Source organism: Chrysemys picta, chromosome 10, assembly GCF_011386835.1.
Source record: "Chrysemys picta bellii isolate R12L10 chromosome 10, ASM1138683v2, whole genome shotgun sequence".
In the NCBI taxonomy this organism is placed as follows: domain Eukaryota; kingdom Metazoa; phylum Chordata; order Testudines; family Emydidae; genus Chrysemys; species Chrysemys picta.
The window spans coordinates 15,285,158-15,298,906 of NC_088800.1; positions in this window are offsets into that span (position 1 = coordinate 15,285,158).

A 13,749-nucleotide genomic window follows, 5' to 3' on the forward strand; every position below is an offset into this window, starting at 1 on the left:
AGTCCCGCAGGAAACCCTGGAGCCAGCTCGCGGGGGCTGTATGACTGAGCTGGTATTTCGGAGTCTGAGTCGAAGGCTTGCCAAGGGCCGGGGAGGGTGGGGCCGCCCGGCTTTTCCCTCGTGGCGTTTAGGCTACAGGGCGTCAAGCGATACCACCAAGCGACCCCTGACACTCAGACAACCCCGCGCCTCTCATCACACCCAGCTGCCAAACAAACCCCGCCGCTCTTGGACGTGTTTCCTGCTCGCTGCCTTGCTTCCTCTGAAGGATCCTAACGAGGCCCATGGCAGGGATTCAAACCCCTTCCACTATTTATAGCTAAAAACGGAACAATCCCCCCCACTAGCCCCATTGTGCGGCTCATCGCGAAGGGCCGTTTGCAGCCGGCTCCAGACATTCCTTTTCTCCTGGGAAAAAAAGATGATACGCAACAATCCGCGGTGACATGCTCCGGCTCCCCAAATAAAGTTGGCCGGGCTCTGTTGAGACAGGCACGACTGGCCCATGGAAAAAAACACGCGGCGCGGCCCATACAGGGCCCGCACAAAGGGGGTTTTATTCAAATTTGTTTAGAGTTTAGCGGATTTGCATGAAAAATGTGTGAGAAAAGCCGGCTCCAATGACCTCATCCGCAGCTGCCATTAACGTTCAATTAAGAGCTGAATAGCGGCACTGGGTGAACAGACTGGGACGTGAAGAGAATCCAGCCTGGGACTCAGACTGTGAGAACCAGAGGCCAGCTCAGCCCCCCCTTCCCCCCAAGAACCAAGTCTTGCCTGGCCTTAGCCCCCCCGGAGGCCAGGCATCTGCTTAGCAAACCTACGGGCTACATTCTGTGTCCCGTGACTAAAGGGAGACACCTCCAAACAATCGCTTCTGCCCAGGTTCAAAAGCCAGCACCCCAAGACTGGGTTATGCGCCTGAGAGGGGGGCAGCGTACCCCCACTCCCCAGGAGAGGCGCCTTGGCAAGAGGCAATGGGTCTAGTGCGCTGGAGGGCCCAGCTGAGTCCGCCCCACTTTTCACACCAGCCAGTGATCCTGAATCAGGTGGAGATGGGAGGGTGGGGAGAGAAGGTGGAAATCGTCCCGGGTGGTGGGGGTGAAGGTCTCCCCCAGTAGAAGCTGCGTTGGGAGAAGGGCCGGTGTTCTCCACACCATGACTTTGGGGGTGAGTGTCTCTCAATGCTTTAGCCTTACGCGCTGCCAGGGGGCTGTGAGCCAGCATGACTCTCCCCCCTCTCCCCCCCTGCACAGGCAGACAGAGCACCCGCAGGTGCCCTGGTCCCAGCGAGGTTCTCAGGCTCAGGCTTCTCAGACAAAGTCCCAAGTTCAAGTCCGCGCTGACGGGCTTTGCCATGGGATTCTCAGCTCCTTTCCATCCCCGCCTTTTGTTCGCCTCTGACAATTGCTCTTTATTCCCCCCCTCCACACCCCCCCGCCCTTCTGTACTTGGCACCGTTTAGCAGACTGACTGCAAACTTAACAACCCTGGTTCTTGGTATAAGCACTCAAATTACCCTTCTTTCTACATATATACATTTCCCCGGGAGTGCGCATCTCCCTGCTGCAAGGGCTCGGGGGTGCCAGTCCCGTCCCCTAGTGCACGACACAGGGTCCCTTCACGCGGGAACTCAGGGGCTTGCTCTCAAAGTTAAGCTTCCAAAGCACCTAGAGACAACTTGCTGCTGAAGTCTGTAAGACACTGGGCTAGCAGAAGGAGAGACTAAGCATGAAAAGATTCAGCAGCGCTTCTCTCTGGGGCTTCCCCAAGCCAAGGCAGACCCGGGACTGCGCTCAGGTAAGAAGAACTTTGCATTTACTTGTCTTTTTTTATAATTATTTTGATGCCACACTTTCCGAGCTGCAGCCTGGCTTAGCGATGACAGGTTTGCACTTTACGGTCTCTGGAGCTATTTCTGGGGGGGGGTCCCCTCCCCCTTAAGCGGCAGGCAATGCACCCGTTTTGCATAAATCAAAAGTCACTGGCGGTTGCTATTTGGTTAAGTGTCACACTTTGACCCGGGACCAACTCACGGAGCAGGGGCTCGCGAGTTGATGCTCTAATAATGAAGTGTCTTGGTGACACAATGGCCGCGGCTACAAAACAAGTTCTCAGCCCTTGGGTTCAGCCAGTCACCTTACAAGAGGCTGGTGTGACCGCGCCACTCCTGACGGGTCCGGGGCAGCTAGCCACTTCCTCTGGCTGCTTCCAGGGGAAGGGAGAGCGGGGCAGGAGAGCAGGCGGGACACACGTTAGGGGCGGCACACGACGCCTCTAGCTGCAAACTGTAGCCGGGTCCTTGCAATTCGGAGCGCTCGGTAGCAAGTGCACGTGGCAATCTCGGGTTTCCAGGGCGCTTGGTGCTCTCCGGCTCTCAGCCCTACCCCTGCGTACTTCGAGCTGGTAGAGCAAACAGAGACTTTCGGTTACTTCTGCCTCCCCATCAGAAGCGCCCCTGGTTAGGAGGTGACCACCCCCTGCAGCAGCCGCAGCTGTCCGGACTGTGCTGGGGATGGGGACATACGCGCAGCCAGCGAGGGGAAAGAGAGAGCTGAGCTCGTTTAAGCAAAGACCGGTGCCCGTTGGAAGGCGGCGGGGTTACCCGGGGGGGGGGAGGGCTGGGGGAGCCCAGCGCAGCCTTAGGCTTGGTGCAAGCCCCCCTGGACGTGTCAGTGAGTGGCGTTCTCTAAAACCCCTTTGCTTAGACAAACCCGACTCTCCCCGCTGAGCGACCCGAGCCTGGGGCGGGGGAGGGACGCAGGAATAAGGCGATCTGCGGAGGTTCCGCGCACCCTCCTCCTCCACCGCAAACAAGCCGGTGGCTTTACAGACACTTGTCAAAGTCGGGAGCGGCTTCAATTTCAACCGCAGCCGCGCAGGCCCTCCCCCCCCCCCCCGAGAACCGAACCAGGACAGACCTCGGGGGGCGAGGCGCCGGAGCGCACTAGAGTTCAAAGCGCACTTGCGTTTTCTGTGATCCAGAGTGAAACCAGCGTCTCTGCAGCCGGAGGCTGCTCGTCTGGTTTAAATATTTGTACATGGTTGTTTGGCGAGCTAGACAGTCCTGGCGAGTGGTGGTAGATCGTTATCGGCCTATGACACCGAGGCGCATACACCACAGACGGTTTGCTTACTGCTCTAAAGCGAATACGTCCTTTTCAATACAAAGATTCCCCATAACACCACCAGCAGCAAGTCAGAAGCAGACCAACCCAAGGCCGAATATTGGAAGCTAAAGGCAGGGTCGCTCTTTTGGCCATGTAGCCCCCTGTCCCACGGAAGTCAGGGGGCTGCTCCCGGACGCCGGGGACAGCTCTGGGTTGCAAGGTTCCTGCTGACTCAGCTGACACCCGCATCGGCCAGAAGCTCTGACCGCCGGGAGTCCAGCTGAGAACAGCGCAGTAAGGGTTGCGCAGTAGTCACGTGACGGTCACCTGCAAAAACTGGGGAGCAGAGGGGGCCCCCGATCAGCCCAATGTTTTTATCTCCCCTCCTCTTGCGTCCCCCCCCCTTCCTGCTGACAAGAAGAAACGCCTAGCCTGCGCCTTGCTCGTTCTGTATTGGTGCCTGTGGGCGATGCACGTGAGATCAGCCTGACAACTGGAAAGTAAACCCAGACCTGTTCGTGGCGTTGCTGAAAACGCGCTGCAAAAGCTGGCTTCGGCTCGCTGCTGCTGCGGTTGGGTGGCACAGCACGGCAGGGTTCATGTCAAGCGCGCCCTGCATATGCTCTGGCCGTATTAACGGGGAGGGAACTACATATACACATGCACAAACATATACACACCAGGGACATCTACCCAGACAAATGCACACTCACAACTACCCTTACATAGACACAGACACACACACCCCAACACGCTGACATCGAGCTAGAGATGACATTTCACTATTCCAGCCTACACTGGACTAACAGAGTCTCCCAGGTGTCCAGCGACCCGTGAACACTCACCAAGAGCTTATCTGTCTGGAGATGAGACTATTTGCTACTAGAATGGACTTTGGGGCAGGGAGGGTACGTGGAATAGGGAGAAGGAACAGGTGCATTTGCAAACCGACTATTTCTCACTTTATATCATACTAAATAGCGAACAGGCAAGACGGGGTTCTGGTGGGTGGCTAAAGCTATTAGAAACCCTGCATGAATGGAGGAATCTCAGCCTTCTGTAATGCCCCCCCCCCCCACCTCTGTGGAACCTTGCACTTCGGCTCTGTAATTCTAGTGTCTTTCTAGCTCCTTTCCTTCATCTCGTTTATTTGTTTTTAAAATCCCAATGAGCAACTTCAACACAAAAACAATCTAAGGTGGGCTTTATGAGAGGTGGCATTTGATTGGCTGGCACAGATGATGTGTGGTGAGCACTTAAACAACCTGATCAGTAAAAATCCTATAGACCGATCAATACAGCTGGATTTTTTTCCCCCATTCGCCTCCCTAATATTCTAGGAGCTTTAAAAAAAGAGAGACGCTTCAGGAAATAGAGAAGTCACACAAACACTGTAAATAAAGATAAACCAGTAAATAGGAGCAGCTGTTAAAAATAAAGAAAAAAGGACTGAGTGGGGCAGAGGGCAAGGAGACAGATCATGAGGAAGTGGCAGGATTTGAAATACTGGCTTCAAGAGAATTGCAGACTCCAAAATAACCCCAGATTGGGAATAAAAATCGATTGTAATCTGTTTTGAAATTGGTCTGTGTCCTGAAACACCTAACCAAAAAAATTCATCGGGGGTGTAGCGATGGCCTCTGGCCATGTTCCTGGAAGTATCTGGATGTGCAGTATGTTGGTAAAACAAGTATAACCCCAGTTCTGGGCGATTTAAACAGCTATCCGCATGTTTCCGGGGGCATTATGTGTACCATATAGTCACCTTTTTAGGTGGACTATTTCAGGAGAGGCATTATACTGGACAGTACAGTCACATTTCTGCGGGATTATATTGTACAATGTCCCCACATTTCTGGGATATTATTACGTACAACATTCCCACCTTTGCAGTGGGAATTCATCTGCACAGTCAATTCGTCTTTCAGGAATTCTATTGTACAATATTCCCACATTTCTGGGGGGCGGGGGAAGGTACACGTGGTGTAGTCCCATATTTCTGGGGTGGAGTATTCTGTGCTAACTAGACACATTTCTCGGGATTTCTAAATGCGCGATTCCCACATTTCTAGGGGTATGGGTTATCCTGTACAGTGTTCCCACAGTTCTAGAAGGATTGATCTGTAGAGAGATTGTACAGCCAGCCCTACAGTTCTGGAAAGAGGTTTCAGGTACCGTATTCACACACTTCAGAGAGGGAAATGGGGGGAGGGGTTAATGGGTACAATACAGCCCCATTTCTGGGGGTGGGGTTGTATACTTATACCAACGCTTCGGGGGGAGCGCTATATACGACTGACCCAGCACACATCTGCTGTAAGCGAAGGGTTTGGCATGTGTCTATGCACGTTCCTCTTTAACAGTGACTTTTTTTTAATGTTCCCAAAGGGATGAATGAATGGGACGCACGTAGGTCAGGATGGCACCCATCCTCTAGCTCCCAGAGCCTGGGATATTAATTACAGCCTGTTCCAATTAAAGTGGGGGGCTGGACTGTCAGCCATGGTACCCGAATTCCTCCCTCTCCCCCCCCCCCCCGCTCCTCCGGAAAAGTCCTTTGCCGTCTTAGTGCTCATAGTGCAATGGAGAGACAGGAATTCAGTGTAATGTCTCACCCCAATCGATGAAACGAGATGCCATTTAGAACTCCAGTGTGTTTATTAGCCCGCTCCCTAGATAGATGGATCGATTCCTCTCTCATTCCCCTATGCATGGCTGCTGTGGTCTAGCCATTCCCAATGCAGCCGTCTTTTGTTGCACTCTGAGCTGTGACTAAGGATTGAAACCTCAGCAGAAAGACACGGTAGTGGTCGCGCTTCCTAAACATAGCAAAGAGCATCTCAGCCCACCCCCGTTCTGTCTTTATAAACCCCTCATTCTGAAAAACAACAACAAGGTATGGCATGGCTGGGATCTTTACTTTCTCCCAACGCCCTTTTAAGTATTGAATGAGCAAAGCGATGGGGCTATTTTCGAAGGGTTTCCTTCTAAAAATTCAACGTCTGTTTTGCTCTTTAAAAACAAAACAAACCCCGGTAGAAGCTTCCCCAAACTTCTGACCTCTTTATGCAGGGATGTTAAGGACATGGCTGTAATTTACTTATGGGATCGCAGGTCTTTTCCATGGTAACACCGCAGGAGAAAGGAATGAGGAGATTCTAAGGGTTATTTATTTTCTTGGCACGCCTGCATTTAAAACAATCTTCAAAATACAGAGAATCTAGACGCCAATCACTTGACATAAACGGTTTCGAAAAATAAATGAATGATGCCGCTTTGAGACCACCACGATGGAAAAGGATAAAAGACCGAACTTCATCCAACTCAGGGACACACTGGTCACGAATTCCTCCGTTCTCAGCGCTCCCGAGTCTGCCCCATGCACAAGGTTGGGTGAGGGTGGGAAGAGACTCCAGTAGAAACTACAAATCATCCTGCACTCCCTTCTCTGGCAAGGATTGGGGGGACGATGGAGAGAAGCCCTGATTGGCCGCTTTAATACAAACTCCTGTGCTGGGTTTTAGTGGGAGGGAGCTGCACCCTGTAGACAACCAGCTCCTTCCCGTCAGATCAGGGATTTCTCTTAGCAGCTGAAGGCCGAGGCTCGGCTATGAGGGATGCTCCCTTCCCGTGGGGAGGTGCACACGTCTCCCCTCTCCTTCAGCTGGCTGGTGCCCCCCAACCGCATCCTGCACAGGGGCGAGCAGAGCCCTTTCCCCTCCAAGGCAGCCATTTTGTAGCAGGTGCCTGCTGCGATGCCAGGCACAGGGCTGCCGAATCAGAACACGCGCAAGGCAGCTCTGTCCTCCTCCCCCACCGCCACCCAGCCGTTCGAGCCCTGCCTCCTTCCCCATCGCTTACAGTGGGGGGCTCCTTTCTGTGCCACGTTGGGAAATATATTACCTCGCCCGCTTCCCTTGCCCATTGACAGAGATAAACATGCAAATGAGGCGATTTGCATGCTATTAACATACAGGCAGATGGGGGGAGGGGGTTGCCTGTGTGCGCAGTGCAGCATGTGTTAATGCAAAACACAAACACCAGCCATTGCTAAAGGAGATTGCAAGCGGCGCCTACAAGTTCCTGCGTCGCTTTCCTATTTTCCTCTGTATTTAGATCCGTATTTCCCCTAAAAAAATCCCTTCCTTTCAAAGCTGAGTTGGAGGCAAACGTGACTGGAATGACATTACCGGGAGACCCTAGTACTCAGGTCCTGCACCCTGCAGACAAGGCGAGAACCCAGGGCTGGGAAATGCCAGGCTGGAGAAACTGGTTCAAATCGTACTTCACCCTCCCACCCCCACAAACCCGGCTTACATCCTCCCTAACGAGCAATGAACACCCAGGGCACCCCTCTCCCCTTAACCACCCCTCTACACACCCCGAAGCCACCCAATTCACCAGCACCCTGCGATCTGAGCCTTCCTAAAGACCCTTTAGCGAGGCACTGGCTTTTGAAGCCATTGTTTGCCAGAACCTGGGAGTGGATGACAGGGGACGGATCACTGATGATTTTCCTGTTCTGTTCTTTCCCTCTGGGGCACCTGGCTTTGGTTGCAGAACTGGGCTAGATGGAACAATGGGTCTGACCCAGGAGGGCCGTTCTGAAAGAGGGTCACCCTGTTTTTCAGGCCTGTCTGCCCTTTCCTTGCCCCTGGCTGCAGGGGAGCTGTAACTCTTCCCAGGCAGGGCACTCTGAGAGGAACCTGGCTTCCCTCCGTAAACACAACGAGGGGGTTCCTTTCATTCTCACCCTTATTTGTGTTATTGATTGAAGTGCTGCATCTTTCAGTAATAAGCCGTAATGTGCATTAATTGCACAATTAAAGATTTAGCTTGATAGGCCATTTAAACACCCTGGCTCCGATGTCAATCAGGGGAAGAAAGCTTCTAATTGACAGGACTCCTTCCCGGGGAATTGCTGGAGAGAAGCGTTCGCCACGATTTGTAATCTCGCTTGTCCTACCATAAACCCCCTAGTTCAGGCTCTTCTGGAGGTGACAATAACCGCATGCAGGGAGTTCAAAGGGATTAAAACGTGGGAAAGCAGCAGTGGGGAAGAGGAAGCAGAGGAGCCCTGCTAAGCGGATAGGGAGAGAGCGCTGGTAAAGGTTGAAAAGTCATCTTCTGGTTCAGAGGCAGGGCTACGACTTGATTCAAACCCCTTATTAGCAGAACCCTGGGCACCGTTCAGTCCACAGCACAGTTCGGGAAGGATGCACACGCGGCCCCACTGCACACACAACCGGTACACAAGCACGCTCAGGTGTTCTACACTAACCGCACTCAATCCCAGGGCACCAACTCACCTCGCAACTAGTGCATCGACACACACACACACACACGCGCCATCATTGCAGCACAAACGCTGGACCCACGAAATGACCCGTGCACACGCGACATACACGTGCGGCGCACACGAACCCACAAGTACTCGGGGAGCTAGAGCAGAAAATACAACTTATGGCTGGAGGGGAAAGCTCCCCTTGCCTCAAGTGCTTAGAGCACGAACTCCTGTCCTACAACGACTCCAATGCAATGGGTTGAGGGGGTGGAGTGCAGGATTCCCCTCAAATGCTGTCAGATACCGTTGCTCAAATGGGGGAACCCCTCCCAATACAACATACGTATAGAGAATGCAACACTGGGAAGGGAGAAACAAAATAAAGTTCTTTAAAGGATCCGGCGACAAAAGCCCACTGGAAATCTACCCAAACTCCCACAGGCCCTCTTCTTTCTCCCCACCATTTTCTCCAATCCCAGTTATCCTCGAAAATGGAGAAAAGGGTCTTTAACTCCGGTGCCCAAGCGGGGCTTTCTCAGCAGCCCTGTGAATAGGTGCAGATTGGGAGTGGGGCGTTTCGAATTTCTTCCTAATGAACAGGAACGCTTTTTCTGGTCTAAGACCTCCAGTTAAGTGGAATTGGCCCCTAATGAAGAACAAAGCGCTGATGTCTCTCTCTGTTCCCGGCGCTAACCTTCCATTAACACTCTCCCTTCTACACGGTGCAGTCTTTGTGTTCCCTCTCGGCTGCACCTGCTCAGGCTTAAGTACCTTTGCAGGCAGAGGACACAGGCTATTTTAATAGCAACCGCCGAAGTACCTGCTCATGAATAAACACCAGCCCCCATTTAGACGGTACTTAGCGCTCATTGTGCTGGAAATTGGCCCTTTTCTTAAAGTCCCTCCGAACCAAACCTCAAGATTCCCCTGTTCTATGTATCAAAAAGCAGCAGGTCTCCGTGTACACACACACTGTAGAGGCTTGTTGTAAAATAAACCCGCTTTTCTTCATGTAAGTGACTTCTTTAACGGCTGTAATAGGAGAGTCAGAAAGGGCAGCAGTTCAACGGTCGCTATTTATTTATCGGAATGTTATTAAAGCAGCCACCCTATGGCATAAGATCTGCAACAAAAAGATCCTCTATTCTCGCTGTCTGTCCAGAGCTTGTCTGTGTCTTTCCCTATATACCCTTCCGTCTGCTCCTGCTCGCTGCCTTGCAGAAGCATGTGTACATATAGACACACGCAGAGTACAGGACCTTTATCTCCCGCTTTAGCTGAAAACTTTGCAGCGAAGGTTCCCACGCGAAGTGGTCCAGTCCTGTTAGCCGGCCCCAGTTACACTGGGCAGCCTCGCTCGTTAGCTATAATTCCGCTGCCCCCTTCAGCCTCAGATTCGGTTTCTGAATCACGGAGGCTTTTGCTTTGAAAAAGAGACAGAGCCTTTAACTCCCAACTTCTTTTGCTTTGCCGCCTGGAAGAGCGGGCTTCAAAAGTACAGTGTGGGTGACAGCGTAACAGAAAACGTGAAAGCAGTTCTGTAAACAAGGAACAACAGTATGAAGAGGTTTGCGGGGCATTATACATCGGGGACTTTATACTTTTCTGAGGATGGATTTGCAATTGACAATTATATATTGCATGTTAATGTCAACACTGTGTTGTGTAATATTATTTGTTATTGTATATAGACTATTATGGGCAGTATACACACACATAGTCAATAGATCTACTCTCATGAATAAGGAGAGAAGGATGTGTATACAATATACAGTAAATATACCAAACTATATATTTATCCTTGCATTTCTTTTCCCTAGACTTTTGTAGAAATATATTTAGCTTGGGTATGTTTTTCCACTGAAAATACAATCTGTCTTGGCTTCCACTAAGAAATAAAATTGTACAAGCCCCTCTCTGTGTTCCAGAAAAGAAAAGATTCAATGGGCGATTTATTTGTTTTTAAAAACAATTAAAAAAAAACCAACCCTCACGTGTCCGTACCCTTTTACATATTTTGTCCAGGTGTCTGAAATACACGAAGCAACTCCCATAATTAATTCTTGCAACTGAAAATACTTTCCAGAAAGAGTGAATAGATTATTATTACTATTATAACTAATAATAATACGACCGCCTTCTAAGCAAATCAATATACAACTGGAAAATAGACCCAGGGATTTTTAAATGTAACTGAAATATAATTTTCACAAGATCAGGAAGCCCGTCAGAACAGCAAGTTGGGTAATAACCAGGGCTTCTGTCTTTTTAACAGACAAACTATTAGGTTAAACCTCCAGGCGAAGCATTCAGTAAAGGACAATGCAGCGTTTTAGTGTGGAAACGTTCAGTAACATGCAGGTTATGGGAATAAGATTGTTGTTGTTTTTTTTAATTAAATCCTGTGAGAAAAATGGGTAAATACCAGACAGGCAGCAAAACGGATCCAGACACACCGACCTGTAGACAAATGCACAGTAACACATGGATAGAGAGTTAGACACAAACAAACACACAGCAAAGAGACACACGTTTGCAGGGCGCAGCCCGCCTCCAGACACACAATAGGACAGATCCTGCTCTCCTCACTCATGCAAAACTCCCATTGATTTCCGCATTTGACTGATTCAGCTGTAATGAAATCAGGATCGGCACCAGAAACACATCCCTGGATTTGAGGGTAAACTCCATTTTTAAGGTCTTAAACAATTGTTATTAAAATAATATTACAAAGAAGGGAGTGTGGGGGGTAGACGTATAGTAATAAGACTCAGTTCAGTAAACTGGCGCCCGATCTGCTTAGTTGGGATTTTGGTTCAAATCTGATACCACAATCCGGTACTATCGATTTTCCATCATTCTCACCAACTGTTCTCATCTGAATCGTTTTCCTCCTAATTTTGTGAGGTTCAGATAAACAGTCGCCTCAGAATTAATAAAGCGAGGATGCTCTTTATTAACTGAACTGACTGATTGATTGAAGTGTTATATAGCTCCTGCCTCACTAGGGTTTCTGCTAAGGCAGGTAGACTAGTCTTTGTAGCCCACCGAACTATCCCTGTCGCCCATTAAACTTTCTTATCAGGTTAACAATAGAGACACGATGATTATAGAGATGATAGAGACACAATAGAGACACAGTTCTCTAGTAGGCGGGCCGGGACAGGACGCAGTTGAGAGTATAATGAGAAAGCGAGATCTTTAAAAGATCCAAATTCACAGCGTCTCAGATCCGTCCCGAGATGCTTTCAGTTCCCCCAAACCAGGACATTACTACTGTGTCATGGCTGAGAGTTCACACCAGTCATGGATTTTTCCCCCTTTGGGGGGGAAAAGGATATAGAACATCATCTTGTATCTGCAGCAACCCTTCTTTCAAAAAATAATCCAGATTTTATTGATGAGATATAATCATATCATTATGTATAATATTGGGGGAGGGGTTGGTAGCACTTCGCACTAAAGGTACATTTATAAATAGCTGATAACAATTACATGAATACACTAGTGATGATATTAGAGGCACGTTACAGATGCTTACAAGCAGATCGGTCGAATATGTTATAGATGGTTTAAACCGAGCTAGTGGGCTCTACAACAAGTGCCTAACCGTTTATTAAAACAGCAACTAATAACTTGTTAACCCTTTATAAACTATTTATAAATACACCTATAAAATAACGTGCGACCGGATTTTTCTAGAGACAATTCCTTCGGGCTGACTGCCTACTACCTGCGTTTTCAGAGTTTTGCATTTATTAGCAGCGAATACCACGCCTGTAACTCTGCAGACATCATGCTTCCATACACACTGTCCATCTATTTGCATGACACTGCAAGATAAAAGTCCTCATGCCTCAAATCCCCCAAATCCATCTCTCCAGCCATTCCTAAGAGCCTCTGATCCGAAAAGCCTCTACTAGGATTTTAACGAAAAGAATCTCAGGGACCCACCCCCACGGAACTTTTCGGAGCAATCGGCTACCAAAATGCCTTGGGATAAAGTACTGAAGTTTTGTTCTTGGGTTAAGTTACAGACTAAAGGGCAGGTAGGAAGGTTTAACGCAGCTCTAGTAACTATTTCTCAAACACATCCGGCTCCAACGGGATGCAGAAATATATAGTCGGAGTGAGATGTAATTATAAAAAGGAAGTCTTTCTTTCTTTCTTTCTTTCTTTCTTTCTTTCTTTCTTTCTTTCTTTCTTTCTTTCTTTCTTTCTTTCTTTCTTTCTTTCTGTCAGTTACTCTACTTTATTAGCTGTCTAGTAAAAAAAATCATGTCTTTGTAATGCTGTATACTGGACAGGTATTTGATTACCAGTCTACTGAAAATACTGGACATCAGAAAGTCTCTCTCCCGAAAAGCCTGTGGGTTTCGCTTGCTCCAGCCCACACCAGGCTCACTGGCCAGGGATCAAGGTCCTCCCACCTGTTGTAAAGGTAGAACATGAGTCCCCTCCCTGTGCCTCCTGCCTGCATACCCGGCTGTGATGAAGGGGGGAAATCCGCTCCCCATCTCTTCACATTCTAACTGGAGGGCGTAAGGAGCGGACTACAGCTCCGCATTCACCCTGTCTGGGATACACAGCACATTGTGCCTCTACCATTCAGCCGCGCCGAATACAAGCGCCTTTTCTTCCCTCCCTCCCCACCCTCACCAAAACACAATATTTTGATTTGCTCTTCAGCAGAGAGTTTTGTAGCGGGGGAAAGCAATGGAGACAAATACAGAGGGTCTCCTAAACAGCCCATTAAAACAGCTGCTCGCGTCACTTGCCAGGCTGGGAAGTTTTTGTCTCTTCTGCAAGTCCCCGTAGGTAGAGAGGAAAATGGAGGCGTGTGATGGAAGTGGATGGGCTGCCAAGCGCGCTGGGCTGGGTGGGCTTTTAGGGAACTGTGAGGAGTGAAGTAACCCAGAGGAAAACAGCAGGGCACGATAGTAAATTGCAAGGAGTTATTCTGGGGAGAAAAAGCAAGCAAGCAAGCGAGCCAGTCTGTATCTGAGCGCTGACTAGGCTCCTCGCTGTGAGAAGTGGGGCTAAATAACCCATTGAGGGTCCTGACTTGAATCTCAGCTGTGTGTTTCTAAGGAAGAAAACATCCCCAGGAAAAGGGGGCTATAGACTTCACGCTACTAGTCTGCCCTTTGCTGCCCGAGCACCCCCCACAACATAACCTTCCCCCGGCTCTGGGTACCGCCAGCTCCTTCCCTTGCTGCACTCTCTCGGGCCCGGGGCTGGGTGCGGGAAATACTGCCAGGCCCTTAGCTCTGCCTGACCAAGCTCCAGCCTTTGCCTTTGGTTTCCGTGCCGCTCCAAGGGTTCTCTGTCCTCCCCGACTCTAGCTCCCTCCTG